The following is a 24,774-nucleotide window of genomic DNA, read 5'->3' on the forward strand; positions in this document are numbered from 1 at the left end:
GACATACGGATGTCATTCCGTATGTCATCCGTTTTATACGGAATCCGTTCCTGGAAATTACATTTTAATTTTATTTTATTTTTTTAAGAAATCCAAACAACTTTATTTGCTTATTGAAATTTATACATGTTTCCGTTTTTTGCGGATCCTCAAAAAACGGATGACATACGGATGACATACGGAAACATTTTCAGGAACAACGGATCCGCAAAAAACGGACAGAAAATCGGATTATAGAAAAATACTGACGTGTGAATGTAGCCTAAGTGTGTGTATTGTAAACAACACTGAGGTTATACTGTCACCTAATGGTTAATTGTATTATTGCTATTGGATATGTTGTGGGTCATGTGATTTAATATATTGAGGTCCGAGTAAGAGCACATGTCATAGAGATCATAAAAGTGCTCTGTAGACCTCATGATAGCAGCAGGCAGACTGAAAACTAAGTAGGGAAGCTGCTGCTGTAAACAAAACCAACAATAATCATGTGTGTAAACAGCTAGCAGGTAGAGGTAAAGGATTGTATAATAGGCTTGTGACCAACACCAGCCAGCCAGCCTGTCACCAGCAGACAGGCTGTGTGAGAGACTATGGGCAACACTCATGTCATGAGGAAGGGCATGTTATAAGTTAATGGAGCTGCGCATATCATCTTCATTACCGCCACTTTGAAGGGACCAGTCACCAGAGTCAAAGTGTCAACTGTTGGCCAGGATTCTGGTGCAATGCAAGCAAGAGGGAGAATGATTTGTTGCCTCTTAAAAGGACTGTGTTATAGTTGCCTGTTGCCACTTACAGGGACAGTGTACCTAATAGACCTGTTGTCTGTAACCAAACCTGTGCCCTTGTTAAGGGACTTTAAAATCATATGCTTGTTCTCTCTTGTAAGACCGTAACCACTAAGGCTACCTTCACATCTGTGTTTTTCCTTTCCGGTATTGAGATCTGTCATAAAATCTCAATACTGGAGGAAAAAGCTTCAGTTTTGTCCCCATTCACTGTCAATGGGGACAAAACTGAACAGAATGGAACTGAATGCACCAGAATGGATTCTGTTCTGTTTGGTTGCGTTCCCATGCCGGGCAGAAAAAACGCTGCAAGCAGCGTTTTTCTGTTCGGCATGGGATGTGGAGCAAGATGAATCTGGCATGAAACACAATGTAAGTCAATAGTGCCGGATCCGTTTTCTCAGACACAAAAGAAAGATTCTGTCTGTAAGGTGACCCACTCGCAAGGTTGGCAAACACTGTAGTAAGAAGCACTTTCTAACAAGGTAATAGATACAATTTATAATCTGTTAAAGCTTACTAACCCCAGCCAGGCCAGGGAAAGATATAGCTCTGCTACCACATTCAAACTGTAAAGATAAAACTCATTGCCCCATTTTCCTCTACCTACCAATGCCATATGTCAGTGGGAGCGATCAGTTCTCGAAGCCTAAAGCAAAGCTGATGCTACTGCACTCTTGTCTGTTCAATGCGAGACTCAATTTGTTATAATTCCATTAGGGCAAAGGAAACTAAGGATGGGCGACAGTCAGCTTTGCAGATGGCTTAATCTCATTGCATTGCAGATGTCAGGGAAAATAATATAACAATTAATCAAACGATTATCAAATTCAAAAGAAATGTAAGCAGAGATTTTATATTTGTTTCAAAGACAAAATGTGAAACAATAGTAACAATAGTAAGAAGATTAAGAGCTTTAACCCCCCCCAACTCCCACCCACCAAGATAAAAAGTACCTTTATTATATAGATCTTAAGCCAGCTTCTATTCAGCTTTTCTAGATGCCTAAATTGCAAATTTGCTTAGATAGGCAGTAGTATATCCCTATAATTGCATAGGTAGGCAGATTTTTGGAAAGCTGAGTGATGACTCCTATGGGAGCTTTAATGGTGGCTATATTGGTCATCTTCTAATCTTCCAGAAAGCAGATAAAACAAAAGCACTGATGCTTTATCCCTAGTATAAGTCATCAATAGTTGATAAGTCAGACTCCAGGGACCCTCAGCGATCACCAAAATGAATAGGACTGAACTGCAGTACCAGCCACCTCCAATGTGTCTAGGTAGGCCTTAAAGAGGCCACAACAGAATGTTGTAGCTCAATCATTCTGATTATAGTTGATGGAATTATTGTAGCCTATCCTAATTCAGTGTTCCTCTTCCTCCTTCCCTGCACTCACTCATAATTCCTGCTTCCACATGTAAATACTGAATCGACTGTTCACTGGGTTCTTTAAAGATGGTGTCTGCTCAGGAGCTGCGCGGGTGCCATAGCTCTCGGGCTTCTACTGTTTTACACAGCATACACCCGCTAGCAGTGTCCTTGATCAGAGACTACTCTGATCACAGAGATTTAACCCCTCAGATGTCACGTTCAGTTGAGACAATGGCATCTGAAAAGTCATTTGCTGGGATACTTCCAATGCCCAAACAGCTCACGGCCAAACGGCTTGTAAAGGCTTCCAGTCCTGCCATGGCAAAGTTCCTATTGAGCCCAGCCTCAGGCAGGGCTCAATAGGAACATAACATTATTTTCACAGACTGCTCTGATAAACCAAAGCAATCTATGGCAGTGATGGCGAACCATTTACAGACCAAGTGCAAACTCCAACTCACAACCCACATATTTATTGCAAAGTGCCAACACAGCAATTTAATCTGAATACTACAGTCCAATATAGTATATTTTCCATGTACTTTATCATTTAGCTATAATAGGCTGCCTGCATTCCATGCCCTGCCTGTGCTGTTCATAGTGCGCCCTGTGCTGATGAACGGCGTAAAAAATCTTAAGGCATATTGGTACGCCTTAGACTTTTTCCAGATTGCGAGTGCCAACAGAGAGGGCTCTGAGTGCTGCCTCTGGCACCTGTACCATAGGTTCGTCACCACTGGTCCATGGTATAAGTGGTCTAATGATCACATGTCCAAGTCCCTTACGGGGACGGAAAAAAAAGCTTCTTTTATTTTTAAATGTAAAAGTCCAAAAATAATAAAAAATTTAATCACTCCCTTTCTCCAATTTACATATAAAAAGTATGTAAATAATAAAAAATAAGCATAATTGGTTTCGCTGCATCCAAAAATTGAAAACATATTCAATTATAAAAGTATCCCATGAAGTGAACATATTAATAGAAAAAAATTCTAAATGACCAAATCAGACTTTTTTTTTTTTCCATGGCAGTGCATGGAAGCTACAGAAACAGCACGCTATGCTCACAGTCACCCGGTGGTCAGTCTTAGTCCCATCTCACCTTTGTAATGGTGAGATGAGACAAATTCTTTAATGCATAACCAAAACTATATACATTTGGTATCACTGTAATCATACTGGCCTGCAGAATTAGGTTGTCATGTCATTTTTAGCGCACATGGAACTCTGCGATGGAATTATGTTTTTTTTTTCAATTCCACTCCACAAAGTTTTTTTTTGTGTATTCCAGTACATGATGTGGTAAATTAAATGGTGCCATTAGAAAGTACAACTTGTCCCAACTGAAAAAAAAAAGCCCTCAAACAGATATGTGAACAGAAAAAAAAAAAAAAAGTTATGGCTCTTGGAAGGTTGGCTGTGTTGGGAAGGGGTTAACTCAAATTATTTTTTTTATATTGGGGTATGCTTTTTCAACAATATAATTCCTGTGACTGCTTTAAGTGTATAGTGCAGACTCTTAAGTCCTGACTCTGCAAAAAGAATGAATACAACACACACGAGCAACATATCCTTGAAATGTGCATTAAAATGGAGGAAACTGTATTCACGCATTAATGATAGATTTAATTCAAGTGCACAGCTGTCCACCCAGCACCACTCTGATCCAGACACATGTAGGGCTTCCAAGTAATTGCACCCAGCTTGTAATTAAGACAACACAATGTCCCTATCAATGTGTAACGTCCCCTCCAGTGCACACCACAGCTCGTCCTAGACACTGGTAGAAGCCATTTTTATCGCGTAAGAAACATTAAAGCTCTATCAGCACTAGCCTCCAGGTGTTGTAAAAGGTCTACCAAAAGCCAGTTTATAGGAGCTAATTATATAGTGCCCACTGATGAATTGCACAACGGAAGAGAACAGATGGTATCTAAACTCGCTCACCATGAACCAAAGAGAGAGAATTCCTTAACTTCCTTAGCTTTAAACATGCCTCAAAAACACATTTTTTAGGTAGCCTTAACACATTCCCTAAACTGACTCTTTCCCATTTACCTCCCTCCACCCAGGGTTGGACTGGCCCACCAGAGTACTAGAGGATTCTTTGGTGGTGTGGCAGGCGCAGCACTACGAAGTGCCTTTTGCGCTGTGGCATTAGAAGAATTTTGATATCTCTGACTTTTAGTCTAACTAGACTGTCTATTACTCTGTAATTCCTCTAATGCCGTTCTATGGAAACAGTAGATTTAAAGAGCACACCAAATGCTTGAAATAACTTCTTTAATAACTTTAACTTTTCTTCATATAGTCCATGTATAGCAGATAGTCCATGTACAAAAAACGTGTTGCATATAGATTCATAAAATGGCGGTATGCATACGATGGTGGTTCAACTGTTCAATCTTGTCATTCAACATAAAATGGTGGATATATTTCTTTCTTGAGTGTCTGTACTCTCACTTTAAGTTATTTAAGCACTTTATGATCTCTCTGAGAGGTATATCTGAGGTCTAACTAACAGTTAACTTGCTGAATTTGGTCGCAATTTGCAGTATGCAGTTAGCAGTAACTATTTGCAGATTGGTTGAGTATGATCTGGTATGGTTGTATGCAATTTGGATTGCAATATGGAATTTGAAATTGGATTGTGAACTTTGTAGTTGGCAATTGTATGGTATTTGCAATTGGTGGAACTGTAAGTAAACACACATATAACTGGTTCAGTATATAGTTCTAATCACTATATTAACAGTAGGACCATTATAGACCTGTTTTAAATACCTATTTTGGCCTCTCTGCTTCCATAAAACACAGCTCTTAGTGGAGTGAATGTCTGTTCAGCTCCTCTCCTCTGGTGTAATGATTTTAGCAGCTCCTGCTAGGGGAATTTCCCACACAGGTTGTGTGTGAGGCTGACTGTGATTGGTCTCCTGCCCAGCAACAACAGTTTAACTATATGCTTTCTGTTGTTTTTGCTATGTCATTGAGCTTACCTTACATTATATAATGAATCTTAAAGGCATACTATCTTTTCTGCTTCTGTGAACACAAAATATAACTGTTACATGACATCCAAAACACGAAGTCACATTAAAAAACTCTGCTTTTGTCTTTAACACATAAACATAGTAACTGTATTTAGGTTATTGGCAGGTCTAGCTGTATAAACATATAAGCTATATTAGTAACCTAGAACAGGTCTTAGCTGGACAGCTATAGGTGGGCCCAAGTTCTGACAACAATGGACCACTAATAAAACAGGTCCCTTAAGGTTTTATATACACAGAATGTGGGCCCTCAGAATGATTTCCTCTGGTGGGCCCAAAGGACTTCAGTTTGATACTGCCCCCACCACTCATTATTCTGTACCAAACCCTATCATCCAACAGTAATCCCCCAAACTCAATGCACTGGCTCCTGCAGCTCCATTGAGTACAAAGATGACTGGACCACTTTTGAAAGTTTGGCTTTTTTGTCATTTCCTCATAGATTGTAAGCTCTTGAGAGCAAGGCCTTCACTCAATGCTCTACAATTCTATATTAGCCTGTATTCCTATTTTGGTTTATACATGCACCCTCTGAATTGTAAAGCACTGTAGAATATGGTGGCGCTATACAAATAAAGTTTATTATTAATATCATTATTAAAGAACACTCATCCAGAGATGGAAAAGACAAGCATCTTGGAAGTTGTCCACTCCTGTGCAGAAATGAATTTTTCTCTTTCCCTTCCCTCTCCATTCCTGAGCCTGACATAGCATTCAGTATAGAAATCATTCTTAGTGAAGAGATCTGAACCGAATTTCCCAAATTTAAGAAGATGGTTAGGTCAGAGCAAAACAATGGTGCATTGGTCTGATGTACAGTACAGACCAAAAGTTTGGACACACCTTCTCATTCAAAGAGTTTTCTTTATTTTCATGACTATGAAAATTGTAGATTCACACTGAAGGCATCAAAACTATGAATTAACACATGTGGAATTATATACATAACAAACAAGTGTGAAACAACTGAAAATATGTCATATTCTAGATTCTTCAAAGTAGCCACCTTTTGCTTTGATTACTGCTTTGCACACTCTTGGCATTCTCTTGATGAGCTTCAAGAGGTAGTCCCCTGAAATGGTTTTCACTTCACAGGTGTGCCCTGTCAGGTTTAATAAGTTGGATTTCTTGCCTTATAAATGGGGTTGGGACCATCAGTGGCGTTGAGGAGAAGTCAGGTGGATACACAGCTGATAGTCCTACTGAATAGACTGTTAGAATTTGTATTATGGCAATAAAAAAGCAGCTAAGTAAAGAAAAACGAGTGGCCATCATTACTTTAAGAAATGAAGGTCAGTCAGTCAGCCGAAAAATTGGGAAAACTTTGAAAGTAAGGGCTATTTGACCATGAAGGAGAGTGATGGGGTGCTGCGCTAGATGACCTGGCCTCCACAGTCACCGGACCTGAACCCAATCGAGATGGCTTGGGGTGAGCTGGACCGCAGAGTGAAGGCAAAAGGGCCAACAAGTGCTAAGCATCTCTGGGAACTCCTTCAAGACTGTTGGAAGACCATTTCAGGGGACTACCTCTTGAAGCTCATCAAGAGAATGCCAAGAGTGTGCAAAGCATTAATCAAAGCAAAAGGTGGCTACTTTGAAGAACCTAGAAAATTACATATTTTCAGTTGTTTCACACTTGTTTGTTATGTATATAATTCCACATGTGTTAATTCATAGTTTTGATGCCTTCATAGTCATGAAAATAAAGAAAACTCTTTGAATGAGAAGGTGTGTCCAAACTTTTGGTCTGTACTGTATATAAAGAAGCAGACATGCTACCATTAGGGCTGTTGTTGTGGACATCGCTGACAAAACGTATATATGTATGTTCAATTGAATCGTACCACAGCCTTGAAGAAAAACTAAATCAACCCCTTAGATAACTATATTAGCTGTTCTTGCCAGATAGCAAAATAGAAGAATTGTGGGAAAGTGATCATTTATAGTGTTGAATGGTCACCAAGGTAACAAATTATAGGTTTGGGAAGAACTGAGTAGAGTCACCAGTCATTGCATTCAGCTTTTAAACATCACAAAACAACAGTATAGAAAGAGATTAGTGGCTACAGTCCCTTAATTGTTAAATGCCAGAGAACAGACAAATGACTCCAATTCAGCCAGACTGGAAAGATTAGTCATCGAGCTGACCTGTGAGTGCTAAACCTCCGTGCAGAACACATCTATCTTTGAACAGATGCTTCCGCCTTTCAGCAGCTTTACCATTGATGCTCCTATAAGATGGTGTAACTTTAGAAACCTTGGATAGTTCTGGCAGTAAATAAAACTCATGGGTGCTATACATGGCTTAGAATATGTGCAGTGAGTCCCTGAGGATCCGGAGCAGAGAATAGGAATGGTAGTGGCCCAGATGAGATGATTTGTCACGGTGTACTCCCTCAGGGATTTGTTCCCTGGGGATGAGTGCAGTATAAGGGTGGTATAAGGAATCAGGTCAGAATTAGAAGAATGAAAGTGTCTCTTTACTTAATGCAAAATATAAGTTGGCTGTAGGTGTCCACTGGGTGAAAATACAGGCTTTTATGAGTTGGCTTGACCTGGATGTGATTTAGGTGATGGGTGTCTGAACTGTAGTTCTTCACCGGCAACAGGGTCTGGACAGCTAGTATTCTTGCAGTCTCTCTGGAGTAGTAGTCTCATAGAAAAACTGGAACAAGAAATGGTCCCTAAAACCCTTGGAGTAGGACCTGTAGCATGAGCTTCATTCCTCTGCATTGTCCTAGCTAAGACTCCCCCTCCTGGAAGGAAGCAAGACTGGCCCAATCCTAATGGGAAGGGAGGAATGGGATGGTGTACATGGTAACAGGAGACAGGGCAACATAAAATATAACACACATTGCAGATACCCCAGGTCAGGAGTACTGCATATGCACAAGTACTTGAAATATTTGCAAAAATCTGATTTGGTTCCACTTTGGTTTGTCCTACTTTTTGCAGGGATCACTTCCACCTGAATCAAATTTGTTACAAATTTCCTGAGAGATTCTAATTTCAGTAAATCCAAAACTTTTTGATTCGTACCTCATGAATTGCTCAAAATACAGGCCACCATTTTAAAGATCAAAATACAGAGAAGAAGGAACAATATGACTTTTCAGGGCAACTGGAGCACTTTTGATTGGGGTCACCATTATTCTATAAAATTGAATATGACCTGAAGTGAATTTTGGGAAATTCACTTATATATTTTTAGTACAGAAGAATTGAGGCCTAGCTATAGGAAGAATATGCAGCAGTCATATCTGGATCTTGGCAGGGTCTTGGGAGGCCCAAAAGCCCTGCAGTAACATAGGAAGACACCAATATTATGATACATTTTAAGGCAGGGCCCTGTGACAGAGCTTGCATCAGGTAACAATGTGCCTTAAAGAGGACCTTTCACCGATTATTACACTATGAACTAACTATACAGACATGTAGAGCGGCACCCGGGGATCTCACTGCACTTACTATTATCCCAGGGCGCCGCTCCGTTCTCCTGCTATGTCCTCCGGTATCTCCGCTCACTAAGTTATAGTAGGCGAAGATTCCAGTCACTAAGTTATGGTAGGCGGAGTCTGCCCTTGTTCTGCTCTAGCGCTGGCCAATCGTAGCGCAGAGCTCACAGCCTGGGAGGTTATTTTCTCCCAGGCTGTGAGCTCTGCAATGCGATTGGCCAGCGCTACAGCAGAACAAGGGCAGACTCCGCCTACCATAACCTAGTGAACGGAGATACCGGAGGGCATAGCAGGAGAACGGAGCGGCGCCCGGGGATAATAGTAAGTGCAGGGAGATCCCCGGGCGCCGTTCTCCATGTCTGTATAGTTAGTTCATAGTGTAATAATCGATGAAAGGTCCCCTTTAAGTTATGCCTTTGATGAAGAGGGAGTTTAGCTATATTCCACCTTCATGAGCTCTATAGATATAGGTATGGAAGCAAAAAAGGCAAGAAATAATGAGTTTCACCTGCTAGTATCAATACAAAAAATGTTCAGGTTGGGTCAGTTGCCTGGATGTTGTCTGCTCACCTGACTCAGTTGTGCACCAGGCAAATCCAATGTCACAATGCTGATTATCCTGTATATCCACACTATCCCAATCCAATGGCGGTAACACAATATAGCATGAGAGCCAAAATAAATAGAAAATATAGGTACTACTATTGGAGTACTGTATTGAAATAGTAATTAAAGGGAACCTGCCATGTTATAAAGGCAAAAAAGAACAAAAAATTAAAGAAAAAATGTACAAATACTAGCCGTCTAAAAGATAGCCATCAATATAATTGTAGATGACAAAGTGAAGACACAGATATTAAACTCATACGTTTTATGTGTTTTCACCAGTGAGCTGACAGTGCCAGATATCATTCAAGGGTTCAATAATCAAGGTTCTCCATCAAATATCACTATTTTAACTGCGTCTGAGCATATTAAATATTGATAAAGCCCACAGCCCAGATGGCATACAACCATGGGTACTGAGGGAAATAAGCTCAATAAATTATATACTATTGTATCTCATCTTCTTAGACTCTCTTGTAAGAGGGTCAGTGCCACAGGACTGGAAGATGGCAAAGGGTGGAACTTTGTTACTACTGACTGGTATGGTATTCTAAGAGATGAGCAGCACTAGTATATGGATTACTGCAAGAAAGATCATGCCTAACCAACATGCTTTGTTTCTACGAGGAGGTAAGTATAAATCTGAATATTCATCATGTGGCAGATGTGATATGCTGTACCTGGATTTTGCAAAAGCCTTTGATACTGTATCCCACAAATACCTTATGCTGAAGCTACAAATGAAAGAAATAGGGGACAATATTTGCACATGGGTAAAGAATAGGTTATGAGACTGAAAACAAAGAGTCGTTGTAAATGGTACATACTCAAAATAGGCTAAAGCCAGCAGTGAGGTACCACAAGGATCTGTGTTGGGCCCCATTCTTTTTAGTCTCTTCAGCACAGTGGCTCAGTGGTTAGTGTAACAGCGGCTGCAGGGTGCCGATGTTCCCCCACTTACCGAAGTAGTCCTGGGCTCTGTCAGGGTGTGTGCATTGCTTCTGAGGATTCCGCTCCACAGCTTCCACTCAGGCCTGGTCACAATCACAGCCTGTGTTCAGTTTCATGTTTCATTGCTCTAAGGGCGGAGCACATCACTCCCTGGGCTGAGTGGGTTAGGTCAGGTGACCTCACTGACCAACCCTGGCTCTCCTGCAGGTATTTAAGTGGCTCTGCCCTCTTCCCAGATGCCTCAGTGTCAAGGTCCTTGTGTTTTGCTAAAGAGTCTGATAACCACTGGTGCTCCTGACTTGTACTTCATTCCTGGACTCTGCTTATCGTCTGATCCCTGCCTGCTTTGACTCTCTCGTTGCCGGACCGGATTGCCTGACCTGTACCCAGTGGCGTATCTATCACGAGGCAAACAAGGCATTTGCCTAGGGCGGCACTTGCCAATGGGGCAGCAAAATGCCTTGTTTGCCCCTGTCCCATCCATCTTAAATGTTGCCGCCGGTATACTCAGAAGATCCGATGGTATATTCTAACCCCCAGGCGTTCCCATGGTGACGGGAACGCTTGCCTGGGGGTTAGAATATACAGGGCCACGCCGCTCACAGGAGAACATTTATAAACGAATCATTAACTTTAACTTTAATTATTTCTAATCTCTTTACTGGATATCTTACTCTGTCTTGACTCTTAGCTCTGGTAAAACAGCAGGCAGTGCGGGCGGCGCTCACTCACTGACGTCACGCGCCTGCGCCGCCTAGTGGGAGGAGCAGGCGCGTGACATCAGTGAGTGAGCGCCGCCCGCTTTGCCTGCTGTTACCAGAGCTAAGAGTCAAGACAGAGTAAGATATCCAGTAAAGAGATTAGCAATAATTAAAGTTAAAGTTAATGATTCGTTTATAAATGTTCTCCTGTGATGGCACTATTTAGGGAGGGGGATCTGTTGATGGCACTATTTAGGGGAGGGGGATCTGTTGATGGCACTATTTAGGGGAGGGGGATCTGTTGATGGCACTATTTAGGGAAGGGGGATCTGTGGATGGCACTATTTAGGGGGAGATCTGTGGATGGCACTGTTTAGGGGAGGGGGATCTGTGGATGGCACTATTTAGGGGAGGGGGATCTGTGGATGGCACTGTTTAGGGGAGGGGGATCTGTGGATGGCACTGTTTAGCGGGGAGATCTGTTGATGGCACTATTTAGAGGAGGGGGATCTGTTGATGGCACTATTTAGGGGGAGATCTGTGGATGGCACTATTTAGGGGAGCGGGATCTGTGGATGGCACTGTTTAGGGGAGGGGGATCTGTGGATGGCACTGTTTAGGGGAGGGTGATCTGTGGATGGCACTGTTTCGGGGAGGGGGATCTGTGGATGGCACTGTTTCGGGGAGGGGGATCCGTGGATGGCACTATTTAGCGGAGGGGGATCTGTGGATGGCACATAGGAAGGGGTGGGGTTTAGAGAGAAAGGGGTTTGGCCTTGACAGGAAGGGGTGGGTCAAATTTATATTAGGGGGGTGCCCGAGTTTAGTCTCGCCTAGGGCAGCACAAAACCAAGATACACCACTGCCTGTACCTGTGCAACCTGCCATGACCCATTGTCTGTCTGACTACACCTCTGCCTCATCCTTTAGTCCTGTAGCATTGCTCCTGGTAACATCTCTGCTCTTCTTACTACGCCTCTGCCTCATCCTTTTGGTCATGTACCGTTGCTCCTGGCAATGTCTATGCTCGCCTGACTATGCTTATACTTCAGATACCTACTCTGGTACCCCCTGGTCCGCCAGGACCAGCTGCCACTGACTTGGGGATAGCTCTTGAGTAGCCCCTGGCAACTACCCTAATGGCTCAAGTCTATCTTCACTATCTGAGGCTCTAGTGAAAACCAGGTAGTTGCTTAGACACGCCCCTCCAGAGCATAGCCAGTCAGTGGCACAGTGGGTCCACACCTGCTGATTCATGACAGTACACTGAGGCCATGGACCCCGCTGGTCATCCCAAACCTGTCGTCCAGGAAATGTTACGTGAAGTAAACGTCAGGATGTCTTGATGCAGTTCATGCAAAATGTTGCTGCTCGTCTGGATGCCATCTCGTCTCCAGTTACTGAAGAGTCGCCACTTGCGGCTACTCCAGCTATGCCCTCTTTGGTGAATCTGGATTTGTGCGCCGCCGGTGTGCAACTCCCACTGCCATCGCTATATGGTGGAGATCCAAAGACCTGTCATGGATTCCTCAACCAGTGCCTGATCCACTTTGAGTTGAATTGACACAAGTTTCCTACTGAGCGGTCCAAGGTTGCCTTCATTGTGTCCCTGCTGTCCGAGGAGGCCCTTGCCTGGGCAAATCCTATTTGGGAACATGGAGGTCCTGAGACCACTAATCTGCAAATTTTTCTGGGTGCCTTCCGGCAGGTTTTTGAGGAGCCCGGCCGCTCATCCTCCGCTTCATCAGCCCTGGTACGTCTGCAGCAGGGTTCCTTGTCTGTGGGTCAGTACGTCATCCAGTTCTGTACCCTGGCTGCCGAACTTGCATCAAACAATGAGGCTCAACTGATGGTGTTTTGGGAGGGCCTTTCTGACTGGATTAAGGATGAATTAGCTGGTCACGACCGTCTGTCTACTCTGAATGTCCTGATGACCTTGGCCACAAGGATAGATATGCACTACAGGGAACATTTTAAGGAGGTCGCATGCACCAGAAGGCCACCTCGTGTGGCTCCATCCTTCCAGGAGCTGGCCTTTCCTCTAGTGCTCACCCCACCAGAAGAGCCCATGCAAATAGAGTGCCTTTGATTGTCTGACCAGGAGCGTCTACGCCGCAGAGCAGACAGCCTGTGTTTTTATTGTGGTGGCAGGGGTCACTTCGTGCGTAATTGTCCCCAGAAGCTGGGAGAACGCCAATGCCCAGGATCTATTGGAGAGGGCATGCTCGACATCGAGAAGTACTCTCCTAAACTTTCTGTTCCGGTGACCCCCACCGATCAGATACTGATGATCTATCCTGAGGATACAGGAGTGAAAGTAAAGTGTCAGTTTTCGCCGATGACACAAAACTGTGTACAGTAGGATACCTAAACCCAGCTTGATTGTCAATGAGTACAGAAAGACCGAGATAAGCTGGCAACATAGGCAAGGACAAGAGACAGTAGTGACTAAGCTTTAGCCTCTTTGTGACACTGGTGGCCCATGCCTGCCGGAATCTCATCATTCCCCATGGCATGTCTACTCACCTTCCATTCTTCCATGCTGCAGTCCTTGTGCAGCCGTCTCTGCTTCCTGGAGCTCGCTCTCTTAGGATGTATATTCTTCCCGGATCTTAAATGGCCAGCATGCATACGGGATAATGTGTCCTCAGTCTATCCTAGTGTATTGCAACATCTGTTTATGTGGTCCTTGTATGCCACATGAGCTGGTTGCTGGATACTGGTGGTGTGTATCTAGGGCCATGTGTGCCCCCTGTCTTGTGCGTACTGGCCGTGGATACTTTGTGGTGTGAACATGACAATGTGTACTGTATGTCTCTGCTCTCTGTTCTGTTCAGCAGAGCAGGGGTTAATCGCCCTTGCTTGCTCTGTGTTCTTTGTGCTATGTAGAGTTTAATCCCTCTTTCTGTTTGTGTGCACTTGTAGGTGTTTTGGGTTAATAGGTGCAGCTTTATGTTCTGTCTGTGTATTCGTCCCCTGGTTGAGCAACAGCGAATGTTCCTGTATCTGAGTCTGTAGTTCTGTTGCTTGTCCAGTCCTGACTCATTACCAGTCTGTATGTCTGACCCATGTCCATTGTCATGTCTGATCTGACCTTGCCTGAATTCCTGCCGTGGTCTGCTTGTGTTCCCTGCTTGCTCAGTCACAGTTTAGTTCTGTTCATGTTTTGTCATCCTGTCTGGAGTTTCTGCTCTTGATCTAGTATGCCTGTTGTGGTGTTCCAGAAACTTGTGTTTTAGCCTTAGTTCTTGTTCAGGCTATGCCTGTGGTTTTGTACGTTTCCTGATACTGCCTGTGTTCCTGCGTTTGAGGGTCAGCTGCCAAGTACACTAGGACCATCACAGGACGTAGCGGTCTGGTCGCTAACCGACAGTGAAGTCCACATCCCTGTATAGGGGTTAAAGGGCGAACATTTGGGAGGCACCAGAATAATGCAGTTAGGGTTCGGCCCAACGTCAGTGGTTCCACATTACCACTGATTCATTATCAGTGGATCTGTAGCACAGTATTCCTGGGGTATATTTACTGACAAAACAAAAGGTTCTTTGCTTGTCTACATATTTCGGAAAAGGTGTGCTATTGTATTGCTCTGGCTTCTGCCTGTTTACTATACTGACCCTGTGGTGCCTGTTCTGACCTCTGCCTGATCACTGCATTGACCCTGTGCTGCCTGCCCTGACCCATTACCTGCTTATTATATAGCACAAACTCTACCTGCCCCAACCTTGGATTTTTTATATGGCCATGCTTCCCCAGCCTTTGCTTTTTCCTCTGTTCATGTGGTTCTTGTATGACATGTGAGCTGGTTGCTGGATACTGGTGGTGTGTATCTAGGGCCATGTGGCACAAATGCCTCTGTATTGTATGTACTGGCCACACATACACCAGTGTCTCCTGACTGGCCTGGGTTAGCTGTCACTGAATAGAGACTACTCCTAGAGGTAGTGGTTGATGGCCCTGCAGTGAAGTTCAGACCCCTGTACTGGGGTGGAAAGATTAAAGCCAGCGGAACACTTGATAAAGCTCTCAGGAGTAGCTATAAGTCAAATCCATGTAATGACACAATGGGTCCATACCAGCTGTATCACACGACACTGCGTAATAGAAATATGCTTGTCTATTGCTATACATGCATTTCTCTAATATGTAACCAAGAGTTCATTGAAGGTAAAGTCTATACCACAAATGTACCATTCCATCTGCAAAGTAGCTGAAAGTTTAATACAGATTGTGATTTGACTATTACGCGTTTCAGACTATAATAAAAGAAAATGGGTGTAAATTGAATTTAACAGCTTTGTTTGTGTTACACAGATAGTACATGTGGCTTGGACCATGTGGAATAAAGCCGGAGACCATTTGGAATTTGCCTGAAAGAACATAAGGTGCTATAAAAACAATTTCCATCCACGATGTAATGACACACAAATTGGCAGACACAACAGCATGAGACATAATGTAATAGAAATAAAGCTACTGGTCCTTGAGGAGATCAGCTTTTACAAGCGGTGAACCAGACATAATCAGGAATTTACTATTATATTGGATGTGACCTCTGCTGGAGCAGATGCACAACTTGCCACACAGAATCTCAGCTGTTGTGCTGGGTCTGCGGTTGACTCTACCACCCCGACTTGATAATGAGAAGTTGAGCTGCCTACGACTTGCAGTAATGTACTGTATTAAAGTAACATGATTAGAAAGTAATAAACATTATCAGGAAAAAAGCAATTTTCTACCGAATAAGTGAGACATCAGTTGTTGTAATTATTTTGACTTTTTTTTCTGTCTAGTGTGATATGTCTTTGTGAGTCACAGAACATATTGTGTTCTTAGTTTATTTGTTATATTACAGGGGATGTCTGGCTTAGAAGCCGACAGCCCCAGTGGTCCTAATGTGTGCTCCATAAAAATAAAAAAAAACACTCACCTGTCACCGAGCCTGGTTCCTTGCTGCTTTAATGATGCACCATTCAAGCAGATGTGACCCCTGAGGACTGTGATTGGCCGCAGCGGTCACGGGACCAAGTAAATAAATGGTTCTGTAGAGACCTAAAGTGTCTGGGAACAGGACAGCAGCTCCCGTTTCTCCCTGGGGATCGGAGCAGTAGTAAGGTGGTTTGAGGAATCAGGCCAGAAGTAAAATAATTAAAGTTTCTTTTTACTCAGTGCAAAATATAACTTATAGTATGGACAAATTGCAATTTCTCTCCCCGTAAAATGAGGAACGGTGGCTTGCAAAGTGGCAGTCAATGGCACTTATGATGTGCCATCTTGCTGATGACTCTCTCTTCAATTCTGGCTATAAGCTGTGTGCTGGCGCTTGTGGTTATCGGTGTCCACTATGTAATGCAGGCTTTGGGTTGGTCTGGCCTAGATGTAATCAAGGTGATGGGTATCTGAGCCGTAGTCCTTCACCTGCAGCAGGGTTTGTAAAGCTGTGGCTTGCTGGTCACTCTTCTGACTATAAATCACCTTAAACTTTTCAAGAAAGCCATCTCTTGGGTATTCTTGTAACCTTTTTGGAGTAGGGGGTCTCACCAAAGAGTTATAACAAGAACTGGTCCCTAAGGGACTAAGTCCCTTGGACTAAGAGCTCCTGACTGTGCTTCCTTACTCCACACTGTCCTAGCTAGAACTCTCCCTCCTAACAGGAAGCAGGACCAGCTCACTCCTACCAAGAAGGTAATAATGGGATGGTTAGTCGCATTCCTAATGCCAACAATACCTTATTAGTGATGAGCGGCAGGGGCTATATTCGAATTCACGATATTTCACGAATATTTTGTAGAATATTCGTCGTATATTTGTGAATTTCGAGAATTCGGGATTATTTTATTGAATGCGAAAAATTGGCAATGTAAAAATAGCGTAATGCGAATTTGTAATGCGAAATACAGGAGTGGGTCACTTTGGCTACATTTTTCAAGCTGGTATAAGTTTCCTGAGACTGAAGAAAATGGTTGACATGGCAGAACATTAGAATAGCTTTATATGCAGATAGAGTCAAGTGCTCCAATATATTCGCAATTTCGCTAATCGGCAGTGATTAGAATATTTTTTCACACTACGTGCAACTTCCCATTTTACCAGGTCTGACTACAGATTACTGATTGGTGCACAAAGTATTGTTGTGAACTTGACATTGCTTCCTTCTCATTGGCCCACAAGCAAGAAGCAGTGAGGAATCATGTTTCCAGATGGAAAAAAATGCAGAATATTCGATATAACAAATATATAGCACTATATTCTAAATATTCGCGAATTCTCGAAGTTGCGATATTCGCGATAAAAATTCGCTATTCGAATATTTGTGCTCAACACTATGCCTTATATGCTGGCATACGGGGTATATAAGAACATAGCAAAACATAACAAACTAAACAATGGCAGATATCCCCAGTTCTGGAGTACTGCACAGGTAAGAGTGCGTGTTTTTTTTTTTTTGTTTATGGGACACACTTTAGGACTCTCTGGGTTGTTGGTTCTTTGGCCAGACAACCCCTTTAAGGCTGATGTTAGCATCCATATATTAGGGCCTATTGTCCTCAGGGATGGGAGGACACGGTCCAGAGTCCACCTGGGTAAAGAGTGCCCCAACAATGGTAAATTAGCACCATCATTTTCCACATCCATAGAATTGTGGGCGACCCTGAAATAATCTACTCAGTCTAAGTCTATTCCAATGTTTAAAATAAGACAAAGTCAGTTTTGGGTCTAAGATTGTGTGATCATTTAGGGGCCTACTGAGACTTTTAAGAGGGGCTGTAGAGTTTGACGCAGTTATTGCAGTTTAACAGATTTATTGAATACATGTGGCATAACTCTGCAGTGCAGTCTTTAAACTGGGGCTGGGGATCTTGACTCCGCAGGAGTTCTCTCGAAGTCGAGCTGCGCCAATGTGCAATCTATGCAACCTATTCCAACTAAGAAAAGGCTAATTCATAAGTGATATAACAGGAGAAGTGATGTTACAGAAGAGAGATTATGGTACAGGAGCTGGAGTTGGCTTTCGGTATTTTTAAAGTTAGTTGGAGAGGTGCCACGAGTAGAGGAGAAGCACAACTTGCAGGTCACCAAAGAGAAGGACAGCATATAACAGAAAATATTCAATTTGAATATAAATAATCTGATTATAATATTTTAAAATTATTCATTTACAAGGTCAATCAGACTATGAGTCCCCAAGAAATACTGTAAATCAGCCAGAATCATAGTTATGTGTTTTCCAGTCACTGCTGGGTGTACGGCTGGCTCCATCCAACAATAAGATAAAAATGCTGACTCCACTAGTTTGCATTGCATTCCAAGCTGTCGACCAAAAACTGAAGATGTTATGAATGCAGATGGGCATGACATTTTCATCACTGATCTAAATGAAAGAACCAATTGATGTTGATATCAGTTAAAGCTGGCTGAAAAGAATCTTATGCTTACAATGTGTAGCTATAGCTCCTATATAGCCTCATCCAGGTACCTATAGCCTCATACTATGGGACTGTAGGCTCTGTGTACCATTATAGTAAGCCTCTGTATGGCCCTGTATTCTCTTCCAGAAGCTGTTCCTCTATAAAGCCTCATTCACACATTAGTGTTTCTCGGACAGCACACGTCCCCATTCATTTTAATGGTCCGTGGGTCAGTGTTTTTAGCATGGATGCATGATCTAGTTTGTCCCTCATGCCCATTATAGTTTATGGGTCGGTGAAAACCACGGATGCACTCGTGTTTCATCCATGTTTCACGGATCATTAGGAAGAGATTTTTTGAAACACAGGCTATGCAGGGTCAGTGAAACACGGATGGCACACGGACAGCAAAAAACAGACACACAGACCCAACTCACAGACATCTTCAAGGAGGCATCACTGACCACCTTTACTCAGATTTAAGCACGCACACAGACGTGTGAATGAGGCTTAATACAGCATCCACCAGGTCATACAGAAGTAAAGTATGGTCTTCTAGACTTCTATGAGCTTATAAGGAGCTTTTATTTGGCTGTATGTGTTGCTCATTTTTTTTTCTTCTTTTATAACAAGTTCCAACTGATTGATAACAAATGTGTAACATTTTCTGGATGCTGTTGTATTTACGGGACGCAGAGCTTCCTGTTCCCCCCCCCCCCCCCCATAGCATACAGCATTTACTAAATTACTATAGACTGATGAAGATATGGGATAATGGTCACTTGGGTTCCTTGCCACATTCTGTTGACATCCATGAGATCACACTGGATGTTGCGGTGACATTTTATCCAGAATTACCAATGCTAAGATGTTATTGATGTATCTGATGTCAAAAGTGAACTCTGGGGATCCTCGTTAGCCCTTGGATATGGCTCTGGATTTTAGAGGTGGATATATTAGAAGTTTTTTTTACTGTATTTGGCTTTTTCAAAACATTTTTTTAAACTTATCACAATGAAACACGAAGTAATCTGCAGGCAGCATGTTATAGAGCAGGAGGAGCTGAGCAGGTCGATATATACCGTATTTTTCGTCCTATAAGACGCACTTGCCCATAAGATGCGCCTAGGTTTTAGAGAAGGAAAATAATAATAAAAAAAAAATTTCATCAGACCTCAGCTCAGACCACCAATGTTAATCAATCTTCAGCTCAGAGCCCCAATGAGACCCCTAATGTTAATCAGACCTCAGATCAGACCCTCAGTTTTAATAAGACCCCCTATTAGACCACAGATCGGACTCCCAATGTTAATAACACCCCCAATCAGACCTCAGATCAAATCCCCATGTTAATAAGACCCCTATTCAGACATTCAGATCAGACTCCCATTAAGACCTCTTATCAGACAGGCATGTTAATAAGACCCCTATTCAGACACTCAGATCAGACCCCCAATGTTAAGACCCCCATTCAGACTTTATATCAAACCGGCACTTTGGGGGGAAAATGCATCTTATAGGGTGAAAAATACGGCTGTTTTATAGGAAAAGATTCAGTATAACTTATAATTTACTAATTTAGATCTGTGCTCATTCTTGTCTTTCAAGTGAAGGAAACGGTCTTGATTGAGACCGATTGAGTGATTGACAGCTATCTCTGTATACACAGTCATAGAAGGAAGGCTGTCAATCTCTAACGCCCCAGAGGTGCATTACCACCTTCCACACCTCCCCACTGTCTTCTATGGTTAATGTTATGTAATCATATATATTAATTTCCAGGTCCTGTATAATGTGCATATTATTTTCCATGTAAATGTTAGATTCAAGTGTAAAATGCCTGGTTCACCAGCAGATGGCAGCAGTAATGGCAGAGCTACCTTGTCTAGTATTGAACCTTCTTTCCATTCCAGCTTTCTCTCTCAAGGGAGGAGTTTTAGTTAGTGAAAGTTAGTCTAGCCTACCCCTTCTAGGGGAGAGGTCAAGTCTTACTTACCCCCTGCTGGGGAAAGGCTGTGTTACAGCCAGCAGAGCACCTTCAGCTCTGCTGGACTTAGAGGCCCAAGCCACAAGCTTCAGAAGCCAGAGAGAGAAAAGCTCCTCTGGATAAAGACAAAGACAGACCACAGAAAGTCAAGTTCAGAAGAAAGGAAAGTTCCTATTTAATATTGTTAGCACAGCAGAGCCAGAAAGCAACAGATGTAGCAGAGCCGAGTGTGTTTGCCTGCCAGAATTTATGCCAAATCCTGCTGGCAACCAAGATAAAGTTAGAAGATTGTTTCCTGATGAAAGTTTATTCAAGCAAAGCTGTTATCAACTACAAACACAAGTCTGGACTCACTTTATTTCATCACCCCCTTCATCAACTACCCCTTGCTCCTACCTGGGTTCCGGGATATCCAGGTAGGAGCACCGTGACACATGCACTGCCACATCTAAAGGGACATTATAGGCTATCCTTACACCATTCTGGCATTTCTACACCTGGGTACCACTCCGTCTCTTGCTGCTTCAATGCAACTAGCGTCACGACTACAGATGAGCAAATTTTTCAAAAATTCGATTTGGCCGGTTCTCCAAATTTTTGGGAAAAATTTGCTTAAATCTGAATTTATTTGCAGTGAATTGCGTTAAAAAAATGCTATTTCCAGCCTGCAGAGAGCCTTTATAGGGGTGCAGAACAAAGTGCCTTGCAGTAACACGCATAGGGTGTCTGCCGTGGTAGTGAAGCAATACTGTGAGTCAGTATGACAAGCACATGACAGGAATCGCTCTTAAAATTAATGAAAACTTCACTTATTTGGGCAGTCACGGGGCAAACACTGACCAAATAACTTAAGTATGAACTCAGCCTTACAGGTCGATGTCAGTGTCAAGAAGAAGCGCACTCCTTTTACACCGTCGCCAGCTGATTCCACATAGATGTCTACAGAACCTGTTCTCTTAAACGCGTATACAAGTAGAGTCCCCTGGACAGAGTGGAGATGGTGTCAGCAGTAAGTTTGTGTTGTCGTCATTGATTAATTTGCCCTTACTCTGATCCGCCTGAACAATAACCCACAAAAAACGGATCCTGTCTGTGGAGCATACGCCTTTACTCGGTCATCATTTGCGCAATAATACAACAGTATTGCTAATGCCCAAAAAAACAGGAGTGGATGTAAAACAGAGATGACACGTGAATGGAATATTTGCATGTCTTCTGTGTTTTGTGCCCACTCCTGCTTTTACCTACCAAATCATAAGCCAATTCTGATGGGACCATACAGGCCTTACAGCTGTTACACAGACAGGATCTGTCGTGCGTCTCATTTTTCCTTCCTTCTGACAGATCAGAAGAAAGCTCAAATAAATCATTATGTCAGCCAGGCCGAAAGGCAAAATAGTGGCCCAGTTATGAAGTGGGGAGGGTGGGAACGGCATGAGGAGGCCTCAGAATGGCACAATGACTGAGTCTGGAGGTGGCGACAGTAACAGCATCAGGAGGATACCATAGAGTGGCAAGATGACATAGTGTGGAGATTGCAGCAGCATGAGGAGACCACAGAGTGGCAAGGTGACATAGTTTGGAAGTGGCGGCAGCATCCAGAGACCACAGAGTGGCAACGTGACAGAGTGTGGAGATGGCAGTAGCAACAGCAGCATCAGGAGACCACAGAGTGGCAAGGTGGTACATAATGTGGAGATGGCAGCAGCAGCAGGATACCACAGAGTGGCAAGGTGACAAAGTATGGATATGGCAGCAGCATGAGGAGACCACAGAGTGGCAAGGTGACATAGTGTAGAGATTAGAAGCTAGAAGCAGGATCATGTGTACTGATTTAAAAACAATCTAAAATATTCAAAATTACGAATATATATCACTATATTCTAAATATTTGCGAATTCTCAAAGTGCCGATATTCGCGATAAAAATTTGCAATTCGAATATTCGTGATCAACACTAGTGGAGATGGCAGCAGCAGCAGGATCAGGAGACCACAGAGTGTCAAGGTGACATAGTGTGGAGATGGCAGTAGCAGCAGCAGCATAATGAGACCAGAGAGTGGCAAGGTGACATAGTGTGGTGATGGCAGTAGCAGCAGAAGCATCAGGAGACCACAGAGTGGCAAGGTGACATAGTGTGGCTATGGCAGCAGCATGAGGAGACCACAGATTGACAAGGTGACATAGTGTGGAGATGGCAGTAGCAGTAGCAGCATCAGGAGACCACATAGTGGCAAGATGACATAATGTGTAGGTGGCAGTAGCAGCAGCATCAGGAGGATACCACAAAGTGCCAAGGTGACATAGTTTGGAGTAGGCATCAGCATGAGGAGGCCACAGAGTGGCAAGGTGACATAGTGTGGAGATGGCCGTAGCAGCATCAGGAGACCACAGAGTGGCAAGGTGACATAGTTTGGAGATGGCAGCAGCAGCTGCATCAGTAGACCACAAAGTGACCCGGTAACAGAGTAGGGCAGTGGGTGGCAATAGCAGTACCTGCTGACGAAGGTGGATAAGGAGCATTTGGCATCAGATGTGTGGCATCAGGTGGGTTGCAGCATCCGAGTAGTAGCTGAGGCAGGTAGCCTGAAGAAACCGGTCTCTTTTATTAAAGTGTTGGTGTGGCACCATGGATGAGATAGTTTGATGCATCAGGAATTGATGGTTGGAAATCCTGTCTGATCGACACCTGATTCATCTTGACAAAGGTCAGTCTCTCCACATTTTGGGTGGACAGGCGAGTTCTCCTTGGGGTAACTATGGCCCCCGCCGCACTAAAAACCCGCTCTGATGCCACACTACTGGCTGGGCAGGGCAGCTTTTCCAGGGCAAACTCTGCTAGTTGCAACTAGTGATGAGCGGCAGGGGTCATATTCGAATTCGCGATATTTCGCAAATATTTTGTAGAATATTCGTTGAATATTCGCAAATTCGAAAATTCGCGATTTTTTTACTCGAAAAATCGGCAAGGTAATGATTGTGTAATATGCGAATTTTCGGATTCAAATTTTTTTATTGCAAATTTTTCAACTTACAACTATTAGACAAAGAAGATTATAACACTATATTAGCTAAATTGCTCTATATTCGATTTTTTTCGAATATTTGCTATATTGCTATAACTTCGTTTTTCGAATATTCGTAATATTCTAAAACAAGAATATATAGCAATATAGCGAATATTCGAAAAAACGAATATAGAGCAATTTAGCTACTATAGTGCTATAATCTTCTTTATCTAATAGTTATAATTTTTTTCTCATCTGAAGTTCAGATTGGAAAAAAATTACAACTATAAAAAAAAAGATTATAGCACTATATTAGCTAAATTGCTCTATATTTGATTTTTTTCGAATATTCGCTATATTGCTATAACTTTGTTTTTTCGAATATTCGTAATATTCTAAACAAGAATATATAGCAATATAGCGAATATTCGAAAAAAACTAATATAGAGCAAAATTCGCAAACACTACTACTCCTAAAGTCAAGAATATTGCAGCCTTCTTATTGGCCCACAAGCTAGAAGCAGGGAGGGATCATGTGTACTGATTAAAAAAAAAAAATCGAATAAGAAAAAAAAAAAAAAAAAAGGGAAAAAAATTGGAATATTCGAAATTGCGAATATATATAACTATATTCGAAATATTTGCGAATTTTCGAAGTACCTATGTTCGCGATAAGAATTAGAAATGCGAATATTCGTGATCAACACTAGTTGCAACCACAAATCCAGCTTGGCTACCCAGTAGTCCAGTGGATCTTCAATGTTGGGTGGCAGGGTGCTGTCCAAGTATGCCACCACCTGCTGGTTCAGGTCCTGCTCCAGGTCTACCTGCTGCTGCTGATGAGTAGTTTCTTCACTATGTGGGTGAAGAAAGCTACTCATTAGCGACTGTAGACTCAGGCTGCTGCTGATGGAGCTTGTACTGCTCCTGCCACCCCACCCCTCCCCAGCAGCCATGTCAGTGGAACGTGAGCGCAGAGTGCCCCCCAGTCAGACCTGCAAGAGGATTGACGATGGCGTAGATAGGCAGTGGCCAACTGACTACATAAGATAGGATGTCTCTGTAATAGTTCAGTTTGTCCTCCCTCTCGGTGGGTGTAAAAAAGGCCCCCATTCTGGACCGGTAGCGAGGATCCAACAAGGTGGAGAGCAAGAAGTCATCCCTTTTCCGAATGGTGACAATTCGGCTGTCACTACGCAAGCAAGTAAACAAGCATTGTGTCATTTGTGCAAGTGACTCGGAGGGACTCCCTGTCTCCATCTCCACTGCATACTGCCACGGTGTGTCCGAGTCCTCTGTCTCATCTTCCTCATCGCCCTGTAGCTCCTCTGGCTGCTCCTCATCTCCTCTCAGCTGAGTAGAAAAACCACCCATTTGGCTACACATTGCCTGTGCTTCAATTTCCTCATCCCCTCCTCTTCTAGTTCAGCCCCCACAGGGCTC

This window comes from Bufo bufo, chromosome 6 (assembly GCF_905171765.1).
Source record: "Bufo bufo chromosome 6, aBufBuf1.1, whole genome shotgun sequence".
Taxonomy (NCBI): domain Eukaryota; kingdom Metazoa; phylum Chordata; class Amphibia; order Anura; family Bufonidae; genus Bufo; species Bufo bufo.